The sequence below is a fragment of the Schistocerca serialis genome, chromosome 2 (genome assembly GCF_023864345.2).
Source record: "Schistocerca serialis cubense isolate TAMUIC-IGC-003099 chromosome 2, iqSchSeri2.2, whole genome shotgun sequence".
NCBI classification, from domain to species: Eukaryota; Metazoa; Arthropoda; class Insecta; order Orthoptera; family Acrididae; genus Schistocerca; species Schistocerca serialis.
Genome location: NC_064639.1, coordinates 274,377,094 through 274,398,461, shown reverse-complemented (window position 1 = coordinate 274,398,461; position 21,368 = coordinate 274,377,094). Strand labels below are relative to the sequence as shown.

The 21,368-nt window shown below is 45.2% G+C and overlaps 1 pseudogene; it reads right to left on the bottom strand.

Annotated features, from left to right (window-relative positions):
* Window positions 1-20,792, bottom strand: part of LOC126455897 (glutathione S-transferase 1-like) — a 32,583-nt pseudogene extending 11,791 nt beyond the window's left edge.
* Between the last annotated feature and the right edge of the window lie 576 nt (window positions 20,793-21,368).

The window sequence follows — 21,368 nt, the reverse complement described above, 5'->3', positions numbered from 1 at the left end:
GAGAAGAGGAGTTTGTGGCACAACTTGACAAGAAGAAGGGACGGGTTGGTAGGACATGTTCTGAGGCATCAAGGGATCACAAATTTAGCAATGGAGGGCGGCGTGGAGGGTAAAAATCGTAGAGGGAGACCAATAAATGAATACACTAAGCAGATTCGGAAGGACGTAGGTTGCAGTAAGTACTTGGAGATGAAGAAGCTTGCCCAGGATAGGGTAGCATGGATAGCTGCATCAAACCAGTCTCAGGACTGAGGACCACAACAATAACATGTTTCCTGTTTGGATATCTGCAGTTTTGATCAAATACATTTTAGCTAGCCATTGATTGCTTCGGATTTCTCTCAGTAGTTCTACTATTCGGCCTGCTACAGGATGACTCATTTTTCCGGCGTTGATGATCTTTATCAAGGCAGGAGCTGGTTTAGAATCAGATAGACCTTCTATAGTTTCCCCTGTTTTTATGTGAAACCAGTACCTGGAATCTTGATGGTTGCTAATGTGAGTTTTCTTTCTCATCATACATGTTACACTCCGTCATATATGTAAAGCATTAGACCAATTTTCACAGACGTGCCTTCTCTAAGATCCTTGAATCGTAGCTGATATAGCTTTCTTTGTATTGTCAGAGTATGACGAAACTGGAATTAAGATTTAAGTCCTTCGAGCATATTTTTTGCGCCTCTTTCGCTCTAATGCACCGTATGTTGTTCTTTATAAAGTTCTGTGCTTTGTGGGTTTGCTACTGATTTCTAGACACTTTCCATATTTTTCAGAATTGTTAAAGGACTTGGAGCTTGTACCTACTACCTCACTTTATCCATAGAGTTTTCATATTTATCATATTGTAACTTCTGTATGTAGTTCATTACTTGGTAACATGTAAATATTTCAGTTAATCGTCGTGAACTGTAAAAGGTATACATTTTTTTTAGTATACTGGCCACACTAAACAAAAGCTATACCACAAACGTTGTTACCGAAACGCAAAGCAAACAGTAATATATATATATATATATATATATATATATATATATATATATATATATATATATATATATTATTCTGTTAAATATTGTTTTTTTCTTCAGTATCCCAGTGACACCTGTGGGCTGAGGATGACACTACTGGCGGTCGGTACTGTTGGCCTTCATGGCCTGTTCGGGAGAAATTTCTACATCAAGATCTACATGGATACTCCGCAAATCACATTTAAGTGCCTGGCAGAGGGTTCATCGAACCACCTTCACAATTCTCTATTATTCCAATCTCGTATAGAGCGCGGAGAGAATGAACACCTATATCTTTCCGTACGATTTCCCATATTTTATCGTGGTGATCGTTCCTCCCTATGTATGTCGGTGTCAACCAAATATTTTCGCATTCGGAGGAGAAAGTTGGTGACTGGAATTTCGTGAGAAGATTCCGTCGCAACGAAAAACGCCTTGTTTTAAAATGATTTCCAGCCCAAATCCTGTACCATTTCTGTGAAACTCTCTCCCATATTTCGCGATAATACAAAACGTGCTGCATTTCTTTGGACTTTTTCGATGTACTCCGTCAGTCCTATCTGGTAAGGATTCCACACGGCGCAGCAGTATTCTAGAAGAGGGCGGACTAGTGTAGACAGTCTCCTTAGTAAGTCTGTTACATTTTCTAAGTGTCCTGCCAATAAAACACAGTCTTTGGTTAGCCTTCCCCACAATATTTTCTATGTGTTCCTTCCAATTTAAGTTGTTCGTAATTGTAATACCTAGGTATTTAATTGAATTTACGGCTTTTAGATTAGACTGATTTATCGTGTAACCAAAGTTTAACGAGTTCCTTTTAGCACTCATGTATTAGTTGATCAGCATCAGACGTACTTCTCTTAAACCTTTTATTGTCTTTCTCCATATGAGTCAGCCGTTAGCTAACGGCCACTAAAGATTTGATACGTAATTGTAATTAATAATTAATGCTTACCTTTCAGCAAGATACAGGCTATTGTCTTCCAGTGCAGGAATGGTATGCTGAGGAAATTTCCGAAATAATCGAGAAATATATAGTAGTTAAGTCAGTGTAAGTATTATCTAAGACGACACAGACACTAAAAGGTGAAATAAGAAAGGAAGCATACAATTCAGTTATTTATACTGTAACTTCCCCACACAAGATGTAAATGAAAATGAAAATGGAGCCATGTGTGAGCTCCCCACAAAAATTTTTTATATTTAAAATATGAACCATACGTAAACTCCCCAAAAAAATAATAATTAAATGAATTTTTCTAATATTGTAACCTCTGAACAAAATTGGCTCCCATTTATAGTCTGTGTGCAAAAATGCATTCACATTTAATATTCCCACAAAATTCTTTTCTCATTTAATGTCAAGTTCGAAACAGAAAAATTCCTAAACACCAAAAATAATAAAAAGTTTTGTAACCTGATAAATTTTATAAGGACAGCAACGCTGCCCTTCGGCCCTGTATTCTGAATAAAAAAGCAAAAATTCTTACCTCAATAAAAACTGCAATTATATCTGCTCTTAATTAGATATCTTACGACACAGCTTCGTGCAATGCTGGCGTATATTTTTTTTTTAATTCTTGGAAGGTATGATCATGCATTGGAAATTCTTTAAATTGAAATGAATGCTTTTCTTTAAAAGAGTTGCTTTATATTATAAAAATTATTATTGGGGCATTTCTTGGAACAAATTAAATTACAATTAACATACATTATTAAATATGCGCAAGGCTGCTTCTTTACCTTCTACAACAATACTCATCCTCCAGAATCCTGACCAGAGTCGCGAGCAGAGCACACAGCCGACGCATGCCGACTCCCGCCGACTCACGCAGACTATACCAGACGACTACCGACTCGCTACTGCTACCGTCTCGCTACTAAAGCCGACCGACTACTACTGTCGACTCGCGCAGTCAAGCGACAAGCAACAACTAACGATAAACTACTCTCTGGTCAGAGATTCTGTCATGCCTCGCCCATCGCCGGCGAAGCGTACGTGTTACAATACATTCTTTACATGTATCGTCATATCATAAAATGGAAACATAACGATGACGGTTTCCGATTTTTGTATTCATTGCAGCATTTCTGATCTTCATAAGTGACAGAATGTTACACTGACGGATACGAACTGACCTCCAGATGCCACGGTGGATTATGTGCTACGGTATTCATACTTGACTCATTTGCCATAAGATATATGACTCACGTGTCGAGATGTCAATAGAGCAAGAAATCATCTGCATAACATTCTCACACAGATAAGATAATATACGATATTTCAGCATATTTTATGACAGCCATTCGAATGGACCAAGGCGTATATCACACTTCGTCTGCAAATTCACATGGGCACTGAGGATTTCACTGGTATGGTATGAGTACGTGAACCACAGTGAAGTCGTTGTTATCAGGATGAAACGGTGTGGTCAAAACAACGTGTATGCCTTGGTTGTGGTCATCGTTGAATTATGTTTTGCAACGGCGGATGCAAGTGCTACCGACCAACAACTACTTCATAAATTCTCTGAAGCGAACGCCGAAATTCAGTCTAGATCTCACCACTGTGGATTTCAGGAACCTTCGCACAACACTTTTCTTAACTTGAAGAATTGTAACCAGTGGAGGTGATGCTCAGACGCCGACTGCAAAACGACGGAAGTTCGCAGGAAGCGCCCAGCCAGAGGCAACCACTTCAGCGGAACACTTATCGACGTAACTGAGGTCGGTCTGCGACGGAACCACCGAAAGGCGCACAACTTGTATCGCGTGGGCTGATCCCAGGGTACATGAAAAGTACGGTATAAGCGAAGTAGCCGAACGGGCCTTGTCCTTCCCAGAGCAATTTTAACAGACTCCCACTTCTTTAGTTCTATATTTCCTGTCAGATTCTGCTGGCTCCCATGTATCCCTTGGCGACTTCAGGGCTCCTCTCTTTCCCCATCTTGACCTTGACCTAGCCTCCATCCTAGCTATGAATTACGCGAACCCCATATTTTCATTACAATCTCCCACTTTATACTTACCCCCTCAAGCCTACCAACATGTACCCAATATCCCCATTAATACAAACTACACGAAAAGCACCAATAAATATCCTTTCTTTCGATTACTCCTCCACTCCTCCGAAATGCGGGTCCCCCCCCCCCCTGTACTAGTGTAATAAGTAAATTTTTTTACTTTCCAGTAAGAAATGTTTTAAAATTTTCTTACGAAGTTTTCCTGTGTGTCACTGTAAATGTCATCACTAAAAAGGGTCCATATAAGTATTTTTTAAAAAACGTTACACAGCCCAGCCTTTTAAAGTTTTTAACCCACGTTTGCACCAAACTCTTTTGGCTGAAATGCAGAATATTTTTCCGCTTGCAGTGCATCTTCGTCCCATACGATGAGGGAATGAAATTACAATAAATAAATAAAAAACGGAACTGGCTACTTAGGTTAAATATGCAAACTGAATCACCTAAAACTTACACAGCAAATATTGCGGAAATGGAAAGTGCTGTTGATGTGCATTTGTCAAACAATGAAAGGTAGGCAGGGCTTTTATTGTTAGCCAATCAACAGATTGTAATAATACATCGAAAGCGCATGTCTTGTGCAAACATACGCTTTTAAATGAGACAGTGCCTGTTTACTTTAACGAACTTAGAATAGAGTAAGTTACAATGTTAGTAGTGTTTGTTGCAGGATTCTAGTGCGAGTGTTTTACGAGATACCGTATTTTGAAAAGTTCTCACACCGACGCTTTAGAATACCTGCGTAGCGCACACTAAAGAGCAACACAAGTGCGACACTAGTTATATGGATTCTGACTAGTATCGAGACAACTGACCATAGTCCGTTGTGTTCAGAATGACTACCGGCATTGACAATACACGCTTCTAGTCTGATATGAAATTACTGTTGCGCAAACACTAGCATTTCAGCGGAGATGTCCGAGCAGGTTCTAGTAATACGTCGTTACATATCAAGAGGCGTAGTTGGTATGTCCTCGTAGACAGCGTCTTTCAACTTTAAAGTCAGAGAAATGTCTACAGGCGTCAAATCTATGGAACAGACCGGCCTCTGCATCCAGTCCGACGATTTGGAAACAAGTCATTGAGACCTGCTGTAGTACTTTCTGCACTATGGACTGTACAGCCATCATGTTATCATGTTCGTAACACAGGTTCCTTCTAGATTGCACAGGAACATGTTCAAGCATCCGTACAAGATGGTCTGTTAATAGGATGCGATACTTGTGCGCGTTTAGTGTTCCGTCTATGAACCACGGGCCTATGAGCTGATGGTTCACTGTCCCACACCACACGTTTACACTCCACTGACGCTGACGTTCCACCTGACGAAGCGAACTGGGTTTGTCAGCAGACCAACAGTGCGGGTTAACTGGCCATGATTCGTAAATGTGGCTTCACTAAACAAGATAGTGATATATCTGGAGTATCCCGTCGTAATGCCCAAGTACAGAGGTTACCATAATTCTCATAATCGTGGCCATGCAGCTCTAGATGGAGAGAGATGGAACCTAAGTCGATGGAGAATGCATGGGATACTTGCCTGACTCTGCCACTTCCTCGTGCGATTTCGCGGTAACTAACGTCCGGGTCAGCTGCAACAGCAGCAGGAGCATTAATTTCCCTCTCTCTCTCGTCACCGGTTTCCTGCTCTTACCGTTGTCCAGCTGTTACACTACCACTTTCACGTAACTGGTTGAAGAGGCTGACAAATAACTGCCGAGATCGTGACATCTGTTGGGATATCTTCCCGTATACAGCGTACAAGAACGAACTGCTTTCTTCCAACAGTCTCTACACACTATGAGCATGTCGGCTTCCTCCCCCGCAAAAAGAAAAAAGACAATGATAATGAGCAAAAAAAATCTAAACTCCCCACGAAATATCGTTAAACAGGAAAATGGAGCCAAGCGTAACCTGCTTGCAAAATTAAAGAATAATAATGGCCCAAATGTAAACTTCCCACAAAATTAACGTTAAGGAATGAAGATTGTTCATTAAACTCACAATAATGTTAATTAAATAATGAACCATGAACTGAATGTAACATCCCAACAAAAATAATTAAACCTGATAAATCTTATAAGGGCAGCAACGCTGACCTTCGGCCCTGTGAAATAATTAAACCAAAAATTCTTACCTCAGTAAAAAAACTGCATCTGTATCTGCTCTTATTTTTCGGCACTGCTCCGTGCAATGCTGGCCCATATTTAATTTTGATTCTTGGAGGAAATGCATGGGAAATATTATTTAACTTGAAATGAATCTTTTTCTTTAAAACAGTTACTTCATAAAAAAATTATTATTGGGGCAATTCTTGAACAAATTAATTACAATTAACATACACTATAGATGTGCGCAATGCTGCTTCATTACCTTCTATAACAATATACCTCGTCCCGAACCGTGACCAGAGATGCAAGGAGAGCACGCTGCCGACGCATGTCGACGGCCGCTCAGTACAACAGTCCACTCGCTACACGCAACTGCACCAGACTGCTACTACTATCCAACTGTCTACTCCCTCTGCCGACTCGCCACACACATTACCGTCGTCTCGCGCGGTCAAGCGCAGACTAGCAATGATAAATAACTCTCTGGTCAGAGATTCTGTCATGCCTCGCCATCGCTGGTACTGAATACATATGAAACGTAAGCGATTCACGCTCTAAAGTACCCCACTTTTAGTTTGTTGATGTCAATAGACACTGCTCCATTTAAGAAAGTGCATGTTTGCACAAAAGTACACTTTCTAAGTATTATTACAATTTGCTTACTGGTAATAATACGAGCCCCTGACTGCCAATCCATTCTGTGCAAACCGCATATCCATTTCCGCAATATTTGCAGTGTACGTTTCCGCTGATTCATCCTGTATAAAACCTTTGGCTGGCGAGTGGTTTTATCCGCTTCGCGGGGAAATAAAATAACAATAAAGAAAAGAGCTGGCAGTTGGAAGCTGGACCAAAAGTTTCCGTTGCTTCAACTATAGCACTACTAGGACTCTAGACTGCTCGGGGCGGTGTACGGGTGTTGGACTCTGCAAGAGTTTACCTGCGTGCTGCGGACTAACGTGGCTTGTTGTTTTGCGCTTGACTGTACCCCTCTAGCCTGCGTAGATTAGGTCGCTTCGCAGAGTATGCATGTGTTTGTACACTATCTGAACAAAACTCTCCAAACACCGCTGTATAACGCAGATTTTTTGTTGTTGTTGTTGGGTTTTAAGGGCGCTCAATTACTGAGGTCATTAGCGCCCAGTCACTGTTGTTAGAGCACATGGAATCTAGTAAAACTCAAGGGGATGGGGGGGACACCAGAAGGACCTGACAAAGATGCAGATGAAGTAAGTAAAAAGGTTAGATGTCTTTGGACAAGCCAGTCAAAGTTATAAAACGCAGAAAACGAGCAGCTGCTCGAGCGTCATCAGCTAAAACATCTGGTAAAGTAGATGGCAGGGACAGGACAACACGAAATTGACTAAAACGGGGACACGACAATAAAACATGGCGCACTGTTAATGCCTGACCACAAGGGCACTGCGGGGCTGGGTCACCGGAGAGCAGGTAGCGGTGGCTAAACCGGCAATGCCCAATCCGCAACCTGGTCAGAAGGACCTCCTCTCGCCGAGATGGTCGGGAGGAGGTTGTCCATGCAGTTGGGGGCGGTTTTACTGCCGGGAGCTTGTTTCCTTGGAGGGATGACCAAGCATCCCACCACAACGACACAAGCCTCTTACATACATCCCCACGAACGTCAGATGACGGGACACAGTGGGAGGCTGGCCGAGGCAGGAGGACTGCAGCATTGGCTGCAGCATCCGCAGCCTCTTTCCCAGGCACTCCTACATGTCCGGGAACCCACAGAAAGCTGACAGGAGAACCATTATCAGCGAAAGAATGGAGGGACTGCTGTATCCATTGAATCAAGGGATGGACCAGATAGGGAGCTCCAAGGCTCTGAAGAGCACTTAGTGAGTCAGAGCAGAGTACATACGATGAATGGCGGTGGCGGCGGGCATACTGAACGGCCTGATGGAGAGCAAAAAGCTCGGCCATAAAGCTCGAACATTGGTCGAGGAGCCGGTATTTAAAGGTGGCGGCCCCGACGACAAAGGCACAGCCGACACCATCGTCAGTTTTGGAGCCATCGGTGTAAATAAAGGTGTGACCGGGAAGTCGAGCACGAAGTTCGACAAACTGTGAGCAATACACTGCAGCCGGAGTACCCTCCTTCGGGAGTGAGCTGAGGTCGAGATAAATATGAACCGGAGCCTGGAGCCAAGGTGGTGTCGGGCTCTCACCCTCTCTGAAGGTGGTAGGGAGGGCAAAATCCAATTGTCGAAGCAGGCGACGGAAGCATACTCCGGGGGGCAACAGGGCAGACACATACAACCTGTACTGACGGTCGAGAGAATCGGCGAAGAAGGACTGGTAAGAGGGGTGGTCGGGCATAGACAACAGCCAGCAGGCATACCGACACAGCAGTACGTCGCGCCGGTAGGTCAATGGTAATTCGGCAGCTTCAGCACAAAGACTCTCGACAGGACTAGTGTAGAAGGCTCCGGTTGCAAGACGTATCCCCCGATGGTGGATGGAGTTGAGCTGGCGTAAGAGGGATGGCCGAGCGGACGAGTAGACGAAGCTCCCATAATCCAGCTTCGATCGGACAATGGACCAATACAAGCGAAGCAGGACAGTGCGATCCGCTCCCCAAGATGAACCGCTAAGCACTCTGAGGACATTAAGGGAACGTGTACAACGGGCCGCCAAATAAGAGACATGTGGAGACCAACCCAGTTTCCTGTCCAACGTGAGCCCTAGAAACTTAGTTGTTTCCACGAATGGGAGAACAATGGGACGGAGATGTAAGGATGGCGGAAGGAACGCTTTATATCGCCAAAAGTTGATACAAACCGTCTTCTCTTCAGAGAACCGGAAGCCATTTGCCATGCTCCGTGAGTAGAGGCTGTCTAGACAACGCTGAAGGCAGCGCTCCAGGAGGCATGTTCGCTGGGCACTGCAGTAGATCGCGAAGTCATCGACAAAGAGAAAGCCTGAGACATTAGGTGGAATACAATCCATAATTGGATTGATCGCGATGGCAAAAAGGGCTACGCTCAAGACGGAGCCCTGAGGCACTCCGTTCTCCTGGAGGAAGACGTCGGACAATATGGAACCCACACGTACCCTAAACTTTCGATCTGGTAAAAAGGAATCAATAAAAAGGGGCAGGCGACCACGTAGGCCCCACCTGTGCATAGTGCGGAGGATACCTCCTCTCCAACAGGTATCATAAGCCTTCTCCAAGTCGAAGAACACAGCTACCGTTTGGCGCCTTCGCAAAAAGTTGTTCATGATGAATGTCGACAAGGTCACAAGGTGGTCAACAGCGGAGCGGCGGCGACGAAAGCCGCATTGGACATTAGTAAGTAGCCGTCGAGATTCAAGAATCCAGACTAACCGAGCATTAACCATGCACTCCATCACCTTACAGACACAGCTTGTAAGAGAAATGGGGCGGTAACTAGAAGGAAGGTGTCTATCCTTCCCAGGTTTGGGTATAGGAACAACGACGGCGTCACGCCAACGCATGGGGACCTGATCTTCGGCCCAGACGCGATTGTAGGTACGAAGAAGGCAGCTTTTGCCCGCCGGAGAAAGGTGTGCCAGCATCTGAACGTGAATGGCATCTGGCCCCAGAGCAGAGGACCGGGACAGTGCAAGCGCACGTTCGAGTTCCCGCATAGTAAAGGGGGCATTATAAGTTTCCAGATTCAGCGAGTGGAAGGAAGGTCGCCGAGCCTCTTCTGCCTCCTTCCTGGAAAGGAAGGCAGGGTGGTAATGGGCGGAGCTTGAAACCTCCGCGAAAAAGCGGCCAAAGGCGTTGGAGACAGCCACAGGATCAACAAGGACCTCATTACCTGAGGTCAGGCCAGGTACCGAGGAGTGGGCCTTAATGCCCGACAGCCGGCGCAGGCCACCCCAAACGACGGAAGAGGGAGTAAAACTGTTAAAGGAGCTGGTGAAAGAGGCCCAACAAGCTTTTTTGCTGTCTTTGATGACTCTACGGCATTGCGCTCGGAGTCGTTTGTATTCAATACAATTCGCCAACGTAGGATGGCGGCGAAAGGTGCGTAAAGCACGTCGTCGAGCACGGATAGCGTCCCTACAAGCCTCGTTCCACCAGGGGACGGAAACGCGACGTGAAGAAGAGGAATGGAACGTTCGGCAGCATTGATGATAACAGCCGTGAGGTATTCGACCTGACTGTCACAACTGAGAAAATCGTGGTCCGGAAAGGTCGCCAGGGAGGAGTGAAGTCCCCAGTCAGCTTACGGTATGTTCCAGCACGAAGGACGCGGGGATGGGGTGTGGTGCAGGAGACGAACGACACAGGGGAAGTGGTCGCTCGAATAGGTGTCAGAAAGGACATACCACTCGAACCGACGGGCAAGAGTGGGAGAACAGATCGAGAGGTCCAAGTGGGAGTAGGTATGAGTAGAGTCCGAGAGGAAAGTCGGGGCGCCGGTATTGAGGCAGACAAGATTGAGATGGTTGAAGACATCCGCCAAGAGTGAGCCTCTTTGACAGGATGCAGGAGAGCCCCAAAGGGGATGATGGGCATTGAAGTCGCAAAACAATATAAACAGCGGGGAAAGCTGAACGATCAGGTGCATCATGTCAGCCCGACTAACAGCAGATGACGGTGGAGTGTAGATGGTACAAACTGAAAAAGTAAAAGCAGAAAGAGTAATACGGACAGCTATTGCTTGGAGTGGGGTGGTCAATGGGATGGGATGGTAATAGACATCGTCCCGAACGAGCAACATGACCCCACCATGAGCTGGGATACTGTCCACAGGGGTGAGGTCATACCGCTCCGAGGTATAGTGGGTAAAGGCAATACGGTCAGTCGGGCGCAACTTGGTTTCCTGGAGACCAAGGACGAGCGGACAGTGCAGGCGGAGGAGCAGTTGTAATTCCTCCCGATTAGATCGAATGTAACAAGGCCATCGCTAGTCAAAAAGTTGGGGGAACGAGACGGGGGAAGAGCTGGTCACCTCGACGGCCGCGGAGGGCCAGGTTGCGAGGGAACAACGCTACAATCGGCGGGAGGCGGATCCGGTTCCATCGAGTCGTCGCCAGCTGCGGACGCTGTCCCTGGTGGTGCAGGAGGGGCAGCATCATTTACCGACGAGAGGCCAGCTGAGCGCCTGGCAGCAGAGCGTCCCGGCGAAACTGAGGACGGCCGGGAGCAGCGACTCACGGATGGAGCGTCAGACAAAATGCGCCGGGGTGGAGAGGGGAATAGAGACTTCTTCTTGGAGGCCTTCTTGGAAGGCCGAGGAGGCACAGGGATGGTGGGCTGGACCCGAAAAAGGTCCTCACGCGCGGGGTCCGTTTTGGAACGCCGGATCTCGGAAGCTGGGGTCCGGAACGTTTCCCCGATGGACGCCTGAGAAGAGGATCGCTTCTCAGGTGGCGGTGGGAGAGGAGGAGGTGGAAGGGTGGCCCCTGGGGCAGAGGGGGCGGGGCCACAGGGGAGGTGGATTTGGAAGGGAGGGATTTGGTAGGCGGAGGCTGAGCCCCCTGAGGGGCGGATGAGGCGGAGGGGGGACAGGATAGGGGTGAGGTTACTGCGGAAGGAGTGGACACAACTGAGGCAAACGAAGTGGTCAATGGCATGGGATGGAGGCGGTCATACTTCTTCCTGGTCTCAGAATAAGAGAGCGGATCCAAAGTTTTGAGTTCTTGTATCTTCTTCTCCTTCTGATATGCGGGGCGGTCGGAGGATCTAGGCTAGTGGATGCCAGGACAATTAATACACCGAGGTGGTGGGGTGCATGTATGTTCCTCACGAAGAGGACATCCACAATCGCCACAAAGGGGCTCAGCCTCACACCGTGACGACATGTGCCCAAAGCGCAAACACCGAAAACAGTGCATAGGAGGCGGGACATAAGGTCGCACGTCGCACCGGTAGCACATCACCTTTACCTTCTCTGGGTGAACGTCCCCCTCGAAGGCGAGGATAAAGGCCCCGGTGTCGATGCGACGGTCTTTGGGGCCGCACTGGACTCGCCGGCCGAAATGCACGCCTCGGCGCTCCAGGTTGGCCCTGAGCTCCTCATCAAATTGTAGCAGGAGGTCACGATGAAAAATAACTCCCTGCGTCCTATTTAGTGCCAGATGCGGTACAATGGACACTGGGATGTCCCCTAGGCGGTCGCACGCCTGGAGCGCCGCCGACTGTGTGGCGGAGGTGGTCTTGATAAGAAAGGACCCTGAACGCATCTTGCTGAGAGCCTCGATTTCCCCGAAGATGTCCTCAATGTGCTGAACAGAGAACATGGGCTTGGAGGTGGCGAACGTCCCCCCATCGGTTCGAGAACAGACCAAATAGCGGGGGAAGTACTTCGCCCCAAGCCGGCGGGCCTGTCCCTCCTCCCAGGGAGTGGCCAAAGGGGAAAGGGCAGGAGAACCAGAACTAGAAACGGTACCTTTTCTTTTGAAAGACTCGGCCGCAGAGCGACCTGATACGTGTTGACGTTTCATCTGCGAAACGTCCGCCCCGATACCACCCACTCCGACCAGGGGCTCTCCCCACGGGCGCCACCCAGCCTCAGCAAGGGCCACCTGGCAGGATGACCGTTGCTGGGAGTCCTGATGCCCCAAGGAGACGGGCATCTACTCCTTGGCCGACGTGGGGAGGGTGCAGTGCAGGTATCGGCAGTACGATCCCTGTGTTGTCAGGGCGCTACAACCTAGAGGGTACATGATGACCCCACCACAACAGGCTGGCTACCGTGCTGGATTTCTGGTGCCATGGAAAGTCCATCATGATCGCTGGTGCAGATGGGGACGCACTATGGGCGTAACTTGTACAACCCATCAGGCGTTATGCCCAATTTGAGGAATAGTGGGTATGGTTACAAGGCTGGTACAATGCTGAGTGCCAAGGTCTTAGTGCACTTAGGACCGTGGTACACCACATAAGGTGTCCTTCCCCAAAAGGCTCGTACTTCTGTAGAATTTTGAAAAATGGAGGTCAAACCCCAAGGAGGACCATCACATGGAAGGCCGAAACGGTTGAAACTCCTTTTAGTCGCCTCTTACGACAGGCAGGAATACCTCGGGCCTATTCTTACCCCGGACCTGAAGGGGGCGTATAACGCAGAACCGACCACCAAATGGCACGAGAGAAGGATCCCCAATATAAAAGTAGGCGGGCAGTACTGTGTTCTCACCAGAGAAGCACAAACACCACAATGGGTTGGTCAGGAGAGTTTAGGGACATCGAAAATGGACTAATCATCGGATGTCACCTGAATATCAAATGCGTCAGGGTCATTTCAACCTATCTAAAGCTGCCCAAGTCGACTGATGGGGAAGTCATTCCGGACTGATAACGCAAAGGAACAACCACAGCTAACCAAGACGAGGACTTCACGTACCAATGGAAAGAAACCGTCCAGTATTGCGGAAAGTGGTTGTAGAACATCGCATCGTATCAGCAGAAGGAAGTTTCGGGAGTTTCGGGAGTTTCGGGAGTTTCAACGTGCCACCAGCAGACCAGCCACGACAATGAGTGTGCGTAATGAGTAAAAAATATGATTGTACTGTAAGAAATACTGCAATCAGCCACAGGTTGATGTCTTGCAAGTTTTACATTAAATTTTATGGCGCAAACCTACGGTATTCTCCAACCAAAATCTATAAAATAGAACGTATGAGCTGCAGTGATCGAGCAGACCCGCAGTAGCCACGCATTTCCGAACCAGTTTAGGTGGTCTAAAGAGCGACGCCAGTGGTCGGTGGAGTACTAGAAAGGAATGGTTTGCAGTGATGAATCACGCTGTAGCTTAGAGTTTGGTGAATGCCTGTAGACAGTTACTTTTTCATGGTTACGTTGTGATCTCTTTCTTACGCCTAAGAAAATGCCTAATGCGGACTGATATGAACACACGTTACAGCACAGTGAACTGCGTACATTCGTTTACGTATTCGGAGACGATAACTGTTTCTATCAGCTTGACAATCCATACTGTCATAAAGCAGCAACTGGGAGGCAGTGGTTTGTGGACAATAACAGTCTTGAAATGAACTGACCTGCCGAGAGTCCCAATCTTAACCCAATGGAACACGTTTAAAATGAAACAGAACGTGGACTTCTACGCATTCTCCAGTATCCAGCGGCACTACCTTCTCTAGATTCGACTATTCAGGAGGACTGGGCTGCCATTCCTCCACGGACATTCAGATACCTCACTGAAAGTTTTTTGCAATGTCCACTAATGCACTTAAGGGAAAAAATCGTAACACCAAGAAGAAGTTATGCGACATAAACGAAAGACGGGAGGGGTGTTTCTACGTTTGAAAGATGAAGTCTATTAAACTTCGCACCAGTCGCATAAGAGTGGCGCTAGTAACGCCACTATGAGGATGTAAATCAGGTGTGCTTCAGATACATGCTTTAACTGTCTTGAGCCTTGCTTACCTATGAGATTGGACGTGCTGAGTTGATGATAGTCAACAATCCCCTTAAGGCGGCAACCACACCACTGTCAACACCTCGCTGAGTTTGAACCAGATCGTGTAATAGGGCTACGAGAAGCTGGATGTTCCTTCTGCGATACTCCAGAAAGACTTGCGACGAATGTAGTCGCTGTACATGACTGCTGGTAGCGGTGGTCACGAAAATGTAGGGTCACAAGAACGTCGAGCTCTGGACTGCAACGTGGCACTACTGAGAGGAAAGACCATCGTGTTCGGCGTATGGCTCTGTCTTATCACAATGCATCGTCTGCTCCAATAGCTCAATGATCAGCGCGACGGACTGCCATCCTCAGAGCCCAGGTTCGATTCCCGGTTGGGTAGTGGATTTTCTCCGCTCAGGGAGTGGGTGTTGTGTTGTTTTCATCAATGTTTCATCTCCATCCAGCGTGCAGATCGCCCTATGTGGCGTCGAATGTAATAATACGTGCACCAAGGCGACCGGACCTGCCCCGTAAGGTGCCTCCCTGTCAATTACGCCAAACGCTCATTTCCATTACCACAATGCATCTGCATCAGCAATTTGAGCATCAGTTGGCACCACACTGACATAACGATCTGTTACAAATCGCTTACTTCAATAACGTCTCCAAGCCAGGCACCTTGTATTGTGCGTGTCACTGACCACAAAGCGCGTCTGTATGACACTTCAGTGATGTCAAGCGACAGCTCGTTGGAGGGCAGGGTGGGAGTCTCTTTTCTGATGAAAGCTGGTTCCGCCTCGGCGCCAGCAATGGCTGTGTGTTGGTTATGAGGAGGTCAGTTGAGGACCTCCAACCAACCTGTCTGTGTGATGGACACTCTGGACCTGTACGTGGAGTTATTGTCTGGGGTGCGATTTCATATAACAGCAAGAGCACTCTCGTGGTTATCTCCTGCACCCTGACTGCAAATTTGTATGTTCGTCTGGTGATTCGACCTGTTGACCTGCCATTCATGAACCGTATTCCAGGGGGTGTCTTTCAACAGGATAACGCTCGTCCACATACCGCGGTTGTAACTCTACAGATTGTCGACATGTTGCTTTGGGCTGTTAGATTATCACATCTGTTTGCAATTAAGCACATATGGGACAACTCCAGTGTCATTCACAACCATCGTTAAGCGTCCCTTGACCGACCAAGTGCAAAAGGCATGGAACTCCATGGCATGAACTGGCATCCGGCGTCTGTACAACACATCCATTTGCATGCTTGCATTCAACATTCTGTCGGTTGCTTTGGTTATTAATGTATCACCATTTTACATGTGCAATGCGTTATCTTCCGCTTACAATGACCTGTGATCTTGTAGGTTAACCACTTAAATATGGTACCTAGACAAATGTATTCCAGAAATTTTATTGTTCTCCATTAATTACTTCTTGGTGTTGCGATCTTTATTTCGTCACTGTACGTCAGATAGTTTACGCGTGAAGTTTTTCTGTTTTTTGTCAATAAACGCTGCGCACTGCCGAACTGAGCGAGAAAATTTAGGGATTCATCAGGAAAATACTGCATTCACAAATTAACAGAGGACGCTAGACTGTGAGAAAGTCTGCTCGATAGATAAATTACGTTTTGATACAAGGCGACGGCGGTCTATGAGTATGTCTAGAGAACAGTGAGGCGATCGACCTTTTAGTATCTTTAAAGGATGTTTATGTGGAGTCAAACTGCAGTAGGATTTTACAAATCCCGAGAGATGTAGTTGTTATCATTTATTTAACAAATTCGTTTTTGTTGTTCGGCACATGCATGTTATTTTCAAATTTGAGCATTTAGTGTACAGTGAAAAGGCTGCAGCGGAGCACTCATTAGAAGTGAAAGGGGTGGGAGACTGTTAGCGCGCTAATTGGCCAGTTCTTCGTGAGTGCTTGTGAGGCCCCTCACGAGTTTGTCCTCAAGGCGGTGAAAATTTCCTGGGAAAATAAGTTATTTGCGGAAAATGCTATTGGAGTTTTTAATATGTATCTGTTCGAATGTTGCAGAACGACAATTTGCAGCAATTAATAGACACAGTGAATTGATGAGTAATAAACCCCGTCCTCTCATGTAACCTACGTTTGACGAGTCGCTTCTTTATTATTTAATGAAATTAGCATGTATCCTTTCTCGAGTCCAGCTACATTTTTACCACTATTTGAATGCAGTCCAACTACAGATTCACCACAATTTGAGTGCAGTGTTGATAAATTGGGAAATAACAGTGACTCAAACCAAACTGCTATCCCTGAAACGCCACCGATTAGTTGATAATCAATTCTGATACGTATCGTAAATTGCAATAAAGATAAGATGGTCATACAGTAGAAGCAGATACCATTAGTTTAAACCTTCAGCAGTGAACAATGTTAATAATATCGTTTCTCGAATTGCAAGTAGCGAAGGACAGTAGCTGCGTTTCGGACTGCTGTATCTCTGATGAATACTGATCGTTTGTGAATTCGAGAACGCAACTGTTAAGGACCTACCCTGACCTCTGTCCGGTCGTCCGCGCTCTTATGAGGTCATTTTTACCTGACGGATATTTGGATCCTTATCCTGGGAGTTGCTCGGTCCCTGCTCATGTTAAAAGCTCATAGCGCTGTTCTCCTGTCCTCTGTCTACCATTACGACGCTATAGCTTATGACTTTCTCTTCGCTGAGGATGAGAGAGCCTTCTTATTTTTCTTTAGGACGGAAAACTATCCTAAAAGTCAGAAGAGTCACTGAGCTAGTTTGTAGTATTGGGAAGGAGATGGAAACGGTAAACCATTCCATTTAAATCCCATAGAAAATTTTATAATGTATTCTCCTTACCTGAAATCAATCCGACCAGCCACCCAACCGACTCTCCGGCGGACACAGCATTACAAGAAGTTTCATACAAAATTTAAAATAAAAAACGAGCAAATCGACTAGAAACATAGGATGTGAAGTAATTGCAAAATAGCACACTGGATAGTGTGAAGAAACGGACAGACTAATAATTGGCGTATTAGGAATCGTCGAAAAGAGTTCGTAAGACAGCGGAGTAACACTCAAGGATCCAGATGTGTAGATTTCATTTTGGAGAAAGCCTGGTAGTCAAGTGTAGAAGAGATGGGGTTAGGGTGATAGATCAATCATGGTGCAGTTAAAAAAAACTGAACGGAAGGAGACATTCTTATTACAAGCATATATACCCACATCTTCAAGGACACAGAGGCGAGGGAGAACTACGAATAGATACTACAGTGGTCGACAAACTTTCTTGCTCAAGAGCCAGTACTGACATTCTGAGGTGACTCCTCTGGTCGCATATCTACCGATCTTATTGTCAACCAAGGTAAGTTAGTATGTTATGTGACCCCACTAGATTAACTATAGTATATGGTGCTAAGTTGGCAGCATTATCCAAGTACCGATAGTTAAAAGTCGGTATCATTCGTAATACTTTGTGTCGACTGTTCTCCGATTCAGATTGCTGCCACCCTAAAGGACACCAAAGACGTGACACAGTAATTGCATGATGGAGTGTTGCTGTTAAGTCCATGTGGCCGAATGATTGATTGACTAATAACAGTAACTGTGCTAATATTTAAAAAAATATTTGGAATGTTATTTTTCTTCTACTCATTACGTTGTATTAGAACAGCCTTAATTTAATATAACATTCCTTTCTACAAACATGTGCTGCATTTGGAGAGACCATCTCTATACTGTGCACTCATGTTACATCCGTTTGCTGTTTCGTTTTTTTTTTTCTCTCTTTTACAAATCAGGTTCAAAATGGTTCAAATGGCTCTGAGCACTATCGGACTTAACATCTGAGGTCATCAGTCACCTAGAACTTAGAACTACTTAAACCTAACTAACCTAAGGACATCACATACATCCATGCCCGAGGCAGGATTCGAACCAGCGACCGTAGCGATCGCGCGGTTCCAGACTGAAGCGCCTAGAACCGTTCGGACACACCGGCCGGCCTATGAATCAGGACAACTACACACTTCAGAAGCTCTAATGTCAGCTGGCGATTTTGGGTTCACCTATTATCATAAAAAATACTTGATTCGGGCCGCATTTTGACGGCCACAGAGCTAAGGTGAGTGATGAAAATAGTCTGATATTTCTGACATCTGAATGCAGCAGTGGAGACGATAACGAACACAATACAGTAAAAGTCTATTTTGTTGGGTACAGAAATGAAAGAGGTGAGAAAGTCACTGAATTTTGTTCAAGCCAAACACTTGTAGTTACTAACACTCTTTTCCAACAACCAAACAGAAGAACGTATTCTGGTCTAATGCCTGGAAACGGCAAAAGAGTCAGATGACTTGAGAATAAATGTATAGATAAAATTTAAAAAGCAACGCTATCACAGAAATAAGTAAATAGTTTGGTAAAGCGTAACAGACTACGTAGAGTACAGAAGACAAAGTAGAAGCGGTCTTAACGGAAGAAAACTACATAGTTCTTAGATGGAACGACCGTAAGAGGAAATATATGAAGGACTGCCGTGTCGGGAATTCCAAAGGCAGGAAAAAGAAACTGAATAAGGAGATGAACTGAGAGACCGGTAATACTTTGAAAATCAACAAAGCTCGAGGGAAGCTTAATCGACGGAAAGCTTTAGGGAAGTGCCAATTTTCAGGTGAACTTCTGCAAGCGTTAGGAGATAAGGAAATTGGAAATTTGTGGTAAGTTCTATGGGACCAAACTGCTGAGGTCATCGGTCCCTAGACTTACACGACTCTTAAACTAACTTACACTAAGGACAACACGCATACCCATGCCCAAGGACGACTCGAACCTCTGTCGGCGAGAGTCGCTCGAACCATGGCTAGGCACCTGGGACCGCACGGCTACCACGCGCGGCGTAGGAGATAAGGCAAAAGCCTTATACTTACTGGAAAACGACGTATACAAATCAGGAAAGCTACCAAATTCTGTGAGAAAACTATCCTGATAACAAACCCTACGACAAAGAAGCTAAAAGAACTTTGGGGCTACCCTACATTGAACATCTTATTATACGCCCCAAAGTATTAACTAAATATCATTATATACTATTCAGAGAGAAACAGCTGCTAGATGGCTAGCTCATGTTTAGAAGACACATAGAAAAAAGAGGAACTGTTACAACAGTACACGAGAATATGCCAAGTACGTACAGAGAACTACTAATCCCTTTCATTGATATCGAAAAACCGTGTGTTCCGTTTAGAGTCCTCAAAAAACCTTAAAGTATGTTATAGAGACCAAAGACGAAGTCACCATTCATATAAAAATCAAACAGCAATTCTATACTAACACAAAATGAATGAAATGATAAGGAAAGGAATAATGCAAGAATGTGAACTCTCACCACTGCTGTTCAGAATGTACATACATAGAGAAATAAAAACTACATTTTCAAACTTCTAGTAATTAAAAATACATGTTTATAAACAACTGTAGTTAAAAAGTGGAAGTGAGAGATTGTTATTGTGACAGAAAGTATTTGGAATAAGTAAGTTATACTGTTAACAACCTAAAGGTTGAGGCAGTACTTAACTGGGGAACGTCCTGTTGTAGTTGGTATGCCCTTGCCTTCGAACTGACTTACGCAGACTCAAACCACGGGCAATTTGGCATTTTTCATGTACACATATCATTGTCATATGCTAAAGAAGACAGAAAAAATCCGACTGCTGTCTTTATGTTGAACCAGAGACGTTTAGTCTAACACCTAGCCAATTACCCTTCGAGACACTTTCTTACTACAAATCCATTGTTACAATGGCAATGACCTGGTATTTCCACTCTCAATGTCCCAAACGAAATTGAATCTGTTATCAAGGAACTGTTGAACTTTAGCAAAGATTCCTACTGTTTCAGTGATAAACTTTAAAACTCAAGACAATGGACACCACGAAATCGTCCACTGACTCTACACATCTCGAACACACCTCTCATGGCTGCACAGAAAGGAGATCACTGGTGTCACAAGGTGATAGCATGTACAGGCTCACAAAGCTTCCCAGTACTTACTTTCTCATCTAAAGAAAATAAAAAGTTTGCTTTTATACAGTGTCTCGTGTCTCAAGGTATGTAAAAATATTTTTGCACTCTATAAATATAACCTCCAACATATCGGTCGACTTCACGTCAATACCAGAGTCCTTTACATCCACTACTTCCAGGTCAACTCCGATGATACCAGCCACCAGACGTACCAGACGACATGGAGGACTCATTGGATGGTCGCAAAAGAGTCGGGGGAGCCATTGTCGTATCTGAAAAATGAAGTGAACGTTAAATAACTGTTTTCTACAACGGTAGCCACAATCCTCAGAAAATTTGTGAGTTTTGTGTATTGTCTTCTAAAGAGAAAAATGAAAGTAGTGATTCTGGTAACAAAATATAAAAATTAAGGGCTGATGCTGTGTGGCGTAGTTTGTAGTGGCATCATTAATTGTGGAAAAAGTTTCAGTTTGATTTAAAACACAGTGTCTTTAGTAGTTCACGACAAGTGAACAACCTCTAATCATACACTAATTATACATTAAACTATTTTCTCAAATAAAGTTAAGTAAAAGGTAGTTTAACTTAATCTTAAAGTAGATTTGACTGTGGCAGAAGATGTTACCAGCAATGTAAGCAAAGAGTGTTAATAGGAAGTTTATGATTAGTCCGGCTCGTGAAATCTGATAACTAATGCCTTAAAGTAACAAGTGCGTAAAGAAAAATGTCATCAGCTTCGTGCAGTTTAATATGGTCTGAAGTAAGAAAGTCTCCAAGGGCACTAATATGCACAGAGCAGACTCCTGGATGAAAGAAACAGATAATTAATACAAATCTCAT